Source organism: Carya illinoinensis, chromosome 14, assembly GCF_018687715.1.
Source record: "Carya illinoinensis cultivar Pawnee chromosome 14, C.illinoinensisPawnee_v1, whole genome shotgun sequence".
In the NCBI taxonomy this organism is placed as follows: domain Eukaryota; kingdom Viridiplantae; phylum Streptophyta; class Magnoliopsida; order Fagales; family Juglandaceae; genus Carya; species Carya illinoinensis.
In genome coordinates, this window is record NC_056765.1 from 23,753,394 (window position 1) to 23,766,517 (window position 13,124).

The window sequence follows — 13,124 nt, forward strand, 5'->3', positions numbered from 1 at the left end:
TCCTAAAAAGCCTCTTAAAGACTAACATTTTTAGGAATTGGCCAGCTTACAACAGAATTAAATTTCTTTGGATCAGCTCTCACCCCATCCTTAGAAATTAAGTGTCCCAAGTACTTGTCCTCAGCACATGCAAAATTATGCTCTGATTCTTCTCCAATGTTTCCAAGACGATGGCTAGATGCAATAAATGAGACTGCAGGGTTCTTGCTATAAATAAAAATATCATAAAAAACTATTACAAATTGTCTCAAAAATGGCTTGAACACATCATTCATGAGGACTTGAAATGTTGAGGGAGTATTAGTGAGTCCAAATAGCATGACAAGGAACTCATAATACCCCTCATGTGTTCTAAAGGCTATTTTATGAATGTCATCAGTTCTCATATGGATTTGATGATAACCTAATCTCATATCCAACTTGGAGAAATCAGTGGAGCCAAATAACTCATCCGGCAACTCATCCAATACAAGTATGGGGTAATTGTTTTTAATGGTAGTCTCATTCGACACTCTATAATCAATACACATCCCCCATGACCCATTTGACTTCCTTACTAGCAAAACAGGAGAAGAAAATGGGGACTGGCTTGGTCTAATCACACTAGATTTCAGTAATTCACTAACAACCTTCTCAAATTCTGTTTTTTGATAATAAGGATATCTTTTTTGATAATAAAGCCCCATTTGGATAGTGAAAACTCATTTCATCATTACAATTTTTTCAAATTCCCACAAAATATAATAAACAATTCAACTTTTTCAAATCCTAAAACAATAATAATATTAAAAAATAATATTTAAACAATATTTTATTGAACTTTCAATTTTCATCTAAAACCAACTCATTTCATCTCATTATCCAAATCGCACCTAAGGATATCGATATGACCTTACACTGACTGTCAGGGACTCCTACAAAAGTATCTAATGATCTCAAGACCTTTGGGGAGGTAAGCCACTAGGTTCATTAAAAACCTTGCTGTACTTTTGTAATAACTCAGAAACTTCAACACAAGTATTGGGCTCAGACAGACTATTTTCAATAGACAATAGCGGTAACCACAACCCTTTATACTCCACTTTAGAAATACTAGAGATCTCCTTATCATCAATCAAGTCAGTGGTAGGAGATATAAGACCCTTGAGACAAACTGTCTTTCCACTATAAGAAAAGTCCATTCTTAACTCCACAAAGTTCTAAAGTATAAGCCCATTAATATAAGACCCTTGAGACAAACTGTCTTTCCACTATAAGAAAAGTCCATTCTTAACTCCACAAAGTTCTAAAGTATAAGCCCTAATGGCAAAAGCCACTGTACCCCAAGAATTGCATCACAACGCCAAAGTTACTGTGAAAAAATCAACAGCGGATACAGTACCCTACATATGTAATCCATCTAATGTAGACTTGCCCTTACTACTCAACGCTTCACCATTGGCAACCCTCACTTGGATAGGGTGGTCCATCTGCACAGACAAATTACATCTAGCCACCACTACAGTATCCATAGAATTGTGAGTACTGTCAGTCTCAATCAAAATAACAACTTTCTTCTTATTAATCTAACCAACTACCCTCATTGTCTTAGGGTTTGGAGTGCCAACAATGGCCTGGAAGGAAATTGAGGTAATGTCCCCACATTCCTCAACTTCATCATGTACATTATCAATCACTGCTTCCTGGTCTATTCTAGGGTCACCATACAACTTCCAAAAACATCCATGCCCTCCAACAAATACAGTTTTGGTTTCACACATCTATGACCTTGATTCCACTTATCATCACAAAAATATCATAGCCCTTTCTTCCTTCTTTCTTGCATTTGGGTCTTAGATACCTTTTGATAAGATAACTTCGCAATAGGCAAAGTTTTAGGTGTACCCAAAATCCATCTGGCAAGTATACTTTTAGACAATCCCCACTCAGAATTCTGCTAATGAGAATCTGCAGAATTATTTCTCCAAGTCCTCCTCGTACTCCGAATATATTGCTCTTGGATTTTGACTAATCCAAAAGCATCATTTAAGGAAGTGAGATTCAACATCCTCATTGGTAATCTCACTTCATCTCTTAAGCCACTTAAAAAACAACTCAGTTTAGTTTTCTCATAAATGCCCTTAATTCTATTAGACAGCAGTTCGAAGTCAGCCTTATAAGCAGTTACAGAACTAACCTGCTTGATTCTTGTAAGAGCTTTCATTGGATCATCATATGATGATGACCCTAATCTGACTTGCATAGCTTGAGTAAACTCTTCCCAAGAATGAAAAGCTCCAGCTTCACTTGCATCCTAGAACCATATAAAAGCTTCATCATCCATGTGAAAGAGGCCAAAAATATTCTCTACCTAGGTGGTATAGAAAATATTGATTAGCCCTGTAAATCCAAGCCAATGGATTCTTGCCCACAAATCTTGGAAAATCCAGCTTTATACCCTTAGTAAATCCTTGGTCACCCATGTCTCGATAGTGGACTTCACCCACACCATCATTAACATCCCCATTACAGTTTCTTGAAAGTTTCTTGCTGTTTGTCCATTCCCTTTAGAAGCTTTACACGAAATTTTGGAAATCTTCTGTAACAATTCAGAAAATATTTTATTTTGATTCTCCCAATCCACCTTGGCAGCCTCCTGCTGCTGAACCAAGACTGCAATTGTGTCCGCAATCTGCTTCTCTTGCCTTTCTTGCTGTTGCTGAATATGGTTTACTGAATCCACAACTTGAGCATAGGATCGAGTACCCTTTGCCATGGTTACTGACAACTATTACCAATTGCAATGGACCCTTCTGCTAATGATTGTTTTGAGGTAGTCACCCTCTAAGAAGAGCAAGAACTAGAGAGAGAGAGAGAGAGTGAGTTGCATGAATTCCAGAGTTGGCCTCCTTCGCAGCTTGTGGTGTATTTATATGCATTAAAACGACAACGTTCTGTATACTATTACAACAATTCAACACATCACACCAAAAATGACGCCACTTCCTAATTACAATTATGTATTTATTTCCTGTCAAATGGCAATGTTCCACTTATTACTTTTGACTTATATACAAAATGACACAAAACGACAACACTCTATTTAATGAAAATGGCAATGTATCATTAAATCCCCAACTAACTAAACTACCATCTTCCCCCTTTCATTCCTTTGCACATCAGCTTCCCACTCATCTGCCATTCACTTCCACTCTGGTTCCCATCTCAGCCTGTAACACTATTTCAGGTTGTTTCTCTATTAATCACAAAGAAGATCCGTATGGTGAATGAAAGTTTTCTATTATGTTATTCCAAATCGTATAAAAATGTAGGGAATTATTCCCCTTAAATTTAGAGATTTATTCCAAATATTGAATAAAGGTTTTCAATTTTCATGTTACAAATAGTAGAAAGATGATCTGATTTGGTCTTTAAGGAATAGGGTTTGTGAATTTGGTTCTTGTCCAAGTTACCGTTGGCATGTTTTGGTCTAATTGTTGACTGTTATCTTGTATTTGATTCGTTAATCTGGTGTCTCTATTCCTTGCCTTGGGTGGTTTTGTTTCCCTTGGCTCAGTTTTGTCCTAAAAAATGGGTGAAAATTAGATTTATAGTAGTTTGACAAACCCACTGTGTATTATTTTCCTACTTACATATATATATATATATATATATATAAAGACAAACCCACTGTGTATTTGACTGAAATTTGTGGATTACTCTGTTGAATCAGAAATTTTCACCCTCTGTTTAATTCTATTCATCTTTTAGTTCTTGTGTCTAATAAACTATGTTACCTTTTATCATTGGCACACGAGAGTGTAATTCACTGATCAGTTGCTTCTGTCATGGTCTGTCTAGCTGCTGAGTAAGTACGGTAGAAGAAAAAAGGATTGATGTATTTGGCTTCTAATAAATGATGATCCTCTTAATATTTGAGTTTGAAATTGGATTTCTTACTTGGCAGGCTATTGATTTGGGAAGAGTGTTATTATGAACCCTCATCTTGTTCTGCTCCTCACATTTCTGGATCTGTGACCTTTGGAGAATGGGAGGGATCCTGGGATTCTCCACAAAGTCGTTCCTCTCAGCATCAGGTTCAAGCAGGGGACAAAGTCCATTCACTCATTAATGTTATGATGATAAATAATCAAGTTAATGTAGTGGGTGAAGGGTATGACTCTTTTGTTTTCCCAGTTTCTACTTGCTTTTTCCTGCAACTAAGCCTATAAGGCGCCATTTTCTTTTCTAATTTATTCAGGATAGTAGGGAGAGCTGCAATTACAGGAAACCATCAGTGGATTCTTTCAAACAAGCACACCAGGGCTGTCCATCCACCAGAGGTACATAATAAAATTTCCACTTCTTGATTGACTAGAAGAGAGTTTGATGTTAATCAGGATAACAGTTTTTAAAACTTATGAGTAGCTAGGCTTTCATAACTCCTAGGGGTTGACTCAAGTACAAAGGCCTTGGTCTTGGTGTATGCTCCCCTTAGGTCTAAGATTTGAATCATGGGGTGCAAACAATTTTTAGAGGCCATGTCCCAACGGGAAAAGCCGATGATTTACTTGAAATGTGTGCCATGGACGCGTTTCATGATAAAAGACGTGTGTTTGCATGGTCTCCAAGTTTCCGCATCATAAAAAAAAGTTTTCTTTCTAGTGCCCATTAGTGCGCCAAAACAAAATTTTGAGTTTGGTGGGTGAAGATCCTCATGAGTATAGTTCTCTCTGCAAGGCTAAAAGCCTATAATTGTTTTAGTGTTTGTACTTAATGTAACTCTTAGTTTATGTGTGTGCTTCTAGGTTTTAAACGAGGTTAATCACCAATTTTCAGCTGGGATGCAGGTCTGATAACTGCCTATCTTTATATTCTGTTCATCTCTGTATAGTATTTGTCTTGTTGTTTCATTGCTGTATTTGCATTTGGTTGCAGACACTAGTGGTTATTCCCATTCTTCCGCATGGTGTTGTTCAACTTGGTTCTTCTTTATCTGTATGTCCTATTTGTTTATTTAGGCAATGTACACAAACTCCTCAAACTACCACTTGAGGGGGTTATGTGTATTTATCTATTTATTTATTATTTGAGTTTGACAGATGTAAGTCCTTTGGTTACATCTATGTTGTAAAATACCACAATGAACTGGTCTTGACATTTCAAATATAAAAATATTGCTTTTTAGGAATTATGATGACACAATACACTTGGCCTGTAAAATGTTTTGAGTCTACCCTTGAGCGACCTCGTGTGTAATATGACCCAAGGTATAGTGTCTTTTCTTTCCACATGCCAATTTCACATACCACCATAGAATTGGCGTTTCAAAGGTGTCTCCAATCGAGTAATCTCTTGGTTTGGTTGGCTAGTCAATTCAACTGGCATTCTGAACATAAGCAATTTATTTATTTTTTGATAGGTAAAAAAAAAAAAGCAATTTATTGTGGAAGAGCTGTAGATGTTTTCCTATTGAAAAATAGTCATCTTCTACTGCGTCAAATGTAGTTACACCTGTGGTCAATCAAATAAATCTTATTGATGAAGCATTTCCATTTTATGGTTGAAAGAGGTTATAACAATTTTCTACATGAATAGCCATCAGCTACTCATTGTTTCTGTTGCAAGCAGTATCTGGTGCAAAGCCCCTGCACAATATATTCGGTAATAGAAAAAAGGTGAAATTTCTTCAAGTTCGAGAAATTTCATATTCCTAATGTGTTACAAATCATCTTTAGATTTGCAAACTGTCTTCAGAAGCTACAACATGTATTTTGTGGGGAGGCACAGGAATAGAGCATCAGAAACATTTTGTGAAATGGAGAAAAGTGTGTTTGCTGGTGGTAGAAGGTGGGTTGGGGTGAGAAACTTAGTTTTTTTTTTATTTAACCAAGCTCTTTCAGGAAATTGGCTATCTCGATATGCTTACAAGAGAGAGTCTATGGAGGGTGCTAGTGGACACAAAGTATAGTAGCTTGGGTGGTGGTTGGTGTTCTTTTGAAATGCGTGAATCTATTGGGTTGGGCATCGAAAGAACATTAGATGGGGTTGGGAGTTCTTTCTTCTTACTAGATTTGTGCTTGGAGATGGGTCCAAGATCCACTTTTTGCATGATGTGTGGTGTGATAATTAACCATTAAAAGATGCATTCTCAGAGTGGTTCCAAATTGCACACTTTAAGGATGCAGATTATTCTCTCCATTGGTGTGCTAATTTTGCTAGCGAGGCCAATGATTGGGAAGTGGATCTCTTCACATCATTTTTTGATTGGTTGTATTTGAGTCGGGTTGTAAGCTACAGTGACAGTAGGTATGGCGCCATCTAAGAAAGGAGTGTACACTGCGAAGTCTTTTTTTTTTTTAATTTTAATTTTATTTTTATTTTTTATATTTTTGCTGAATCACTGTGTAGTCTTTCTACGAGGTTCTACATCCTGATGATAAGTCCCTCTTCCTCTTGGAAGCTTATCCAGAGGGACGAGGCTCCCCTCGAGTGAATTTCTTTGTGTGGACAATGGATTGCAGAGGATTCTTACATTGGATAACTCGAGGAAGTGGGGTATTGTAGCAATCAATAGGTGTTGTATGTGTAACCAAAAAAAGGAAACAGTGTATCTCCTTCTCTTGCATTGCGAGGTTGCCAGTGCTTTATGGAACACGATTTTTTGTCTATTTGGGATAGAGTAGGTTTGTGGAGGAAGATGACACCAGCTTGTTGGTGTGTTTGGAGGGAAAAAAATGGCCGTAATTTTAGAGATTACCAAAAATGGGTGTTGGGTCTAGTCCTTTCTTAGGGTAGGGTTGGTTTGGTTACACAAAACTAAATTATCTCTCATCTCATATAATCATTACAACTTTCTCAAATTTCCACACAAAATATAATAAACAATTCAACCTTTTCAAATTCTAAAAAAAAACTAATATTAAAAAATTATATTATAACAGTATTTTATTTAACTTTTAACAAAATATCTCATCTTAACTTGGATATTGGTTGCTAGTTAGGTGGATCTGGTGTATACTTGTGAATTTTTCATCCTCTTCAGTTATTAATACAATTTTACCTTATGAAAAAAAATTGTAACGACAACTAATATAATACCTGTGCTTGATTCCATGTTTCCATCTTGAAATTTCTAGTGCATTTATTCTATTTTGAAGATTCTGTCAGTTGCTTTCAAGTTCCTAAATTAAGATGTTTGTACTTGTTTCTTCAGATCTTGGAGAACATTGGATTTGTGAATGATTAAGAAGTTCGATCCTGCAATTAGGGTTTGCCCCTGGTGCTCTTTTATCTGACAACTATACAATGAAAGATTCTGCTGAGAAACTAGGGCTTCCAGTTAGTTTTGGAGTGCCTGTATCTGTGGACCCTTCTGAAAGTAATGTTTTGACGAATTCCTCGCCTCTAAGAAGACAGATTCAAAATAAAAAACCACAACATCCTAACCAGACCCAAACGTTATCCAAGTCTTGTGATTACCATTGCCAAACAAAAGCTACTCCCATGATGGAACCAAACTTCTCATTCAATAGCCAACTAGAGAATGAAGTCATTGGAGCTGAAGTGATCCCCTCAAATCCTGATGCATGGCTGAACCATCGGTATTTTTTACCCAATTCAAGATCTCATTTCAGTTGTCATTCTGATGTGTAAAATCATCTTAATAAGAACTCAAGTGCATTGAGTACCGTAAAAATGTCTCAACTGGGAACAAGTGCAGGTTTAATCCTTGATCCCTGTGTAGGTTCTGTTACTAGTTTGTCAGAAGAAAGTAAGTTACATGGTGAAGTCAATAATCATTCAAGGCCAAACTTAGATCCATGTTCTCTTCCCATTATAGATGGGGCAGCTGACTCATCCAAAACAGAGGGGGTTTCTTTACATGGTCTGCCAGATCGATTAACTACTGGTCACATGATATCAGGAAAAGTTGAACATATTTCAGCAGTTGTGAAGCATAATCAAAATGAGTTGGCACCAAGGGAACTGAAGATAGATACTGATTTATTTCAAGCTGTTGAGATCCTGTACAACCATCCAGACAATCATGTGTCTTTGATTGAGCATATCCCAGATCTTTTCACTTATTACCAGAACTGTGATAATGGAAATCGGTCCCCATGTACAAATGCTAAACTTGAACATGTATGTGCCCAACCTTCATCAGCGGACAACTTATTTGATACTTTGGGCGTGGAATTTAAAAATAAACTACTTAATGACATCCAGAATAATTTCATTGCTAATGAGTCAGATGCAAATTCACAAAATATGGGTGAATCTTCAGTGTTAAAGGCTATCCAGGGTGCTAATGCAGATTTTTATTCAGTAATTGAAGCATTATCGGAGAGTGGTATCTACTCTGGTACGGGAAGTGACTACCTTCTAGATGCTGTGGTCTCTGGGGCTCACTCTGCTTCCAAGCAGAGGCCAGATGATACTGTGTCTTGTACAACAGCATTGACCAAGATCAGTAGCTCCTCTGTTCCTTGTAGTTATCCCACCCATGGAGGGGTCAGAAAGCCTGAACATGTGCAAAGGGAGTTCTTTGACCTTTCTAAGGCTCTAGGAAATATGGGGACTATAGAAACTAATTCTTTTAGACCCGTTTGTGGCAAGGATGATGCTGGAAACCTTTCTCGAATGACTCCCATTTATGGGTCTTACAGTTCATGGGTTGAGCAGAGTAATAATGTGAAGCGCAATTGTAGTGTGTCTTTGGCATATTCTAAGAAGCCAGATGAAATCAATAAATTAAACCGCAAAAGGCTTAAACCTGGGGAGAATCCAAGGCCCAGGCCAAAGGATCCCCAAAGGATCCAGGATCATGTGAAAGAGTTGCGGGAAATTGTGCCAAATGGTGCAAAAGTAATGATTATTGTTGTTGTTGTTAGTAGTAGTAGTATTAGTTTTTTGTGTTTGTTTGTGTGCTGGATTTACTAATAATGCTTTTCTTTATTCTTTTAATGTGGTCTACAGTGTAGCATAGATGCCCTGCTTGAGCACACCATCAAGCATATGTTTTTCTTGCAAAGTGTCACAAACCATGCAGACAAACTAAAACGGACAGGCAATTCCAAGGTTTGGGCAGTATCAATTTTCTTTACCCTTTGTCTATCTTTTTGTGAAGCCTCTGTGTGGAGTTAGTGGGAAAATCTGGTCTTCATTTGCATGGAAAAATGTTGTCACGTGCAATGGCACTGGGAGCAGGGCTTAATTTCCCCCCAGTAGTGTTATGATTTTTTGTTGGTGCTGCATAATGATGCCATGAATATTGTTTAGAACTTTACATCAACTAATTTAAACTGTGAATCTTAGAGCTGGAATTACTCTCACCATCAATACACTATTCTATGCTCTAAACAAAGACAAATATATTGGGAGTCTTCTGATGGAATTTCCTTGCCTGGAATGCACAGATTGTTTGTAACAAAGGTGGACTGCTTTTGAAAGACAATTTTGAGGGAGGAACGACTTGGGCATATGAGGTTGGCTCACAGTCCATGGCCTGTCCCATCACAGTTGAGGATCTGCATCAACCTCATCAGATGCTTGTGGAGGTAGTGACTGACATTTTACCAACCTCGGACTTCTGTCTAATTTCTAGTGGACTGATCAATTTTGTTTGTTTGTTTGTTTTGTTTTTTTTTTTTTTTTTTGTATTCTTACAGATGCTTTTTGAAGAACGGGGTTTCTTTTTAGAAATAGCTGAAATAATCAGAGGATTGGGTTTGACCATCTTGAAGGGGGTGATGGAAGCTCGGAGTGACAAAATATGGGCATGTTTTGCAGTTGAGGTAATATTCTAAACAATAGACTTGCCATAATCCCATTGTTAATCAACTTTTATTTGCGTATAAGTGGCGTTACATGAGTGTATTATATTTGAGAAAAGTATGGTTGGCCTTGTAAGCCATGTAGAATCCACTATCTATACCTCTGGAAAGGGGTGGGGGTAGGGTTTGTTAGGTTGAATCGCTATAGTTGGGGTAGGTAGCCTAACCTATAGATTACAGTACAGGGCTCTCAGTACTAGGGCTGTATTTGAGCTGAGTTTAGCAAGTTGAGACTGTTCGATCTTGGCTCAATTTCTAGAAAATCCATCTTGGGCTCAGCTCGACTCAACTAGAGGAGCTTTTTAAGTTTCTTATTTTCTTAATTTTCAATAAATATATATATATAACATAGAAGAAAAAAAATGAGATAATAAATTAGATGAATCAGAATTGCAATTTTTTTTCGGTTCTAGTCAAATATCAAAATCATACTAATAGAATATTACAATTTCTACTTATTAATTATATATATATATATGCAAAGGCGCACACACACACACACACACACACATACATATATATATGTATATTCTTAATATATATTGTTACTTAATAGACTATATGCATATAATAACTACATTAATATAACATATTTTTGTTAATTTATATGTGCATATTCTAATATATACGAGTGAGCTTACAACTGAAGTCGAGTTTTATATAAGTTGTATCATTTAATAGTCGATGATAATTTCATGTTCACGATTAATTGAATCGAGCACAAGTCAAGTTTAGTGAGTAGGCACCATTTGGTTAGTCTTTTTTATGCTCCTTGATTTGCAAATAATAAATCTGTTTTAACTGGATGCTCGCAAGAATCATCACTAGAATGTTGTAGCTAGGGGGAAAAAACTCTTCCTGAGAAAGAAGGCATGGAACTTGGCATGCTTCTTTTGTGAAAAGGAAAAAACCCCATCACTCCTCCATTGCGTCCACAATGTACAACATTATAGATCTAGATCTCTTATACATCAAGTTAACTTTGTCTAATTCCTGTTATATCTTGTAGATCTAGTATACCTGGATTTTACTCCAAGGAGGATGGCACCTTTTCTGTTTTATGTTTATGGTGGTGAATTCACAAGACCTAGCATCATACCTAAGGCAGATGGATACACCATGCAGAGATGCCCTCTTATGGCTGGTGGAATCCCGTGCATAAGGATGCTCTTACCTCATTATGGTCCAGCCCTCCTCACTTCACAACCATTCTTCGGACAGCACCTGGTTTGAAAGGCCAAACCTTAAACGCAAATCACTAATATTGCCTGGAGAGCCGATTGTATCCCAATAGACCAAGTCATATTTGAATTCATCATTCAAACACCCTAGATAGGATTTCTTTCTTCTCTCTGGAAGAACTTTACTTGACTAATATATAGTTAACAAGCCAGATGAATGGAGAACAGTTCCTTATCATTTACTTGATCTAACTACTAAAACCAATTGCAAAGATGCCAAAGAAGCATGGAATTCCACTTTGTTAAATCTACTTTCAGTTTTCACGATTAAAAGTTGAACTAAGTAAAATCTGTATCTTCAGCAAATGCATATCATCAAAACCTTGAAAAAAGTTAGATTATTAAATTAATAAAATAATTTACAGTAGCACTTCAAAAAAATGATTAATCTTTTCCAAAGTGATAACATCAGGATCTGTCAGTCCTTCAAGCCTAGTTGGGGTTAGGATTTGTTGAAAATAATTCCCTCTTCCTTACCAATGCGCCCTATCTTAAGTCACTGGACTAGTGAGTGTCAGAATGCAAAAAGTTCCTTGACTAACTTCCACCTATATATGTTTCCATTGACCTTTTGTTACTTGTGAAAAGCTAACATGAACATTGACCTATGATCCCTTTACTTTTTTGAAGTAAACTATTTATGTTTGCACGGCTTACCATGTCCGTGAAGGATGTTTGGAACATTGTTTTTGGTACCGTACCAGCCGGTATGGCTGGTACATTCCATACCAGTCACTAGGCTGGTACATCTATGGTACCTGTTTCGTACCAGTTGAAATACCGGCCGTACCGGCCTATATTTTGGCTTGTACCGGCCGGTATTTCGGCTTTTATCTTTTCTTTTCTTTTCTTTTTTTCATTTTTTCCACCTATAATCTTATTTTTTGACCCCCAATTCATACCAGACTATTTATAATTTATATATACATATGTATTCATGTATAATTTATTCATATATAGATTATTATTTTGAAATATAATTTATATAAATATTTATATATATAATTTATTTATATATCGACTATCTCGAAATAGTACATGAAACGGTACCGGTACCAAAATATTTCGTTTCAGTGCCTTAACCGGTACGACATCCGGTACGGTATTCAAAACATTGGTTTGGAATGCTTTTAGTGCTACTTTTTTCCCATTATGCAGATGTACCTCCTACCTTTAACTAGTAATTTCCTTCAATTTTCATATTCAGACAAATAGGGACATAGCGAGGATGGAAATATTCTTGCTGTTGATTCAGCTTTTAGAGCAAAATGCGAAAGTCAGTCCAGCATCAGCTAATGCTATTGATGACAACAATACCATGGTCCACCAGTCCTTTCCCCAAGCTGTCCCTATAGCTGCAACTGGAAGGCTCTGTAGCTTGCAATGAAATGCCTGCTGTACAGTTTCTTGGTATAGATATGTTGAGAGTTAGATCTGTATTTGCTTGCTATGATTAACATTGATTCCGGTCTAGGATACAGAGTGGGTCTTTTAACCAGTCTTGTCTCCCTCAAACCGTATTATGACTGATGGTTGGAGGGAGATGGAGGTCTTATTTTTTCTAGTGATACACTTCCCAATTGTAGGATGGGATTAGGGGTCGTAATATATGACATGACAAAGACACGAAATAAGCGGGTTTGGATTTGGGTTTGATACGAATAAGTTTGGGTCAAAACAGGTTGACCCGATAAGACATTATTAATAAATGAGTCAATTGCAAATCAATCCGCTAAGCTCGCATTCAACCTGAATAATACAAATAAATTCTATTTTTAAATTTTATATATGATTAGTCTTATATGTTTTTTTTTCTTGGGCTATGCCTATTTTATAAAAAAAAAAAATGTGATATTAATATTAGTATTTGACTACGTTATATCTCAAACTACTAAACGTTTTTTGTTATTATGTAATTTTATTTTATGAAAATATTAGGTTTCTTATATATTACTAGTTTGGGTATTGTTAATAAAATAATTTATCATAAATTCAGTTGTAATTGTGAATTATTTATATATTTATTCTTGTATTATATATGAAATTATATTAATTGAGTTAAAAA

The 13,124-nt window shown here is 36.4% G+C and overlaps 1 pseudogene; it reads left to right on the plus strand.

Annotated features, from left to right (window-relative positions):
- LOC122294304 overlaps nt 1-12,719 on the plus strand; it is a 26,934-nt pseudogene extending 14,215 nt beyond the window's left edge.
- Nucleotides 12,720-13,124: the final 405 nt, after the last annotated feature.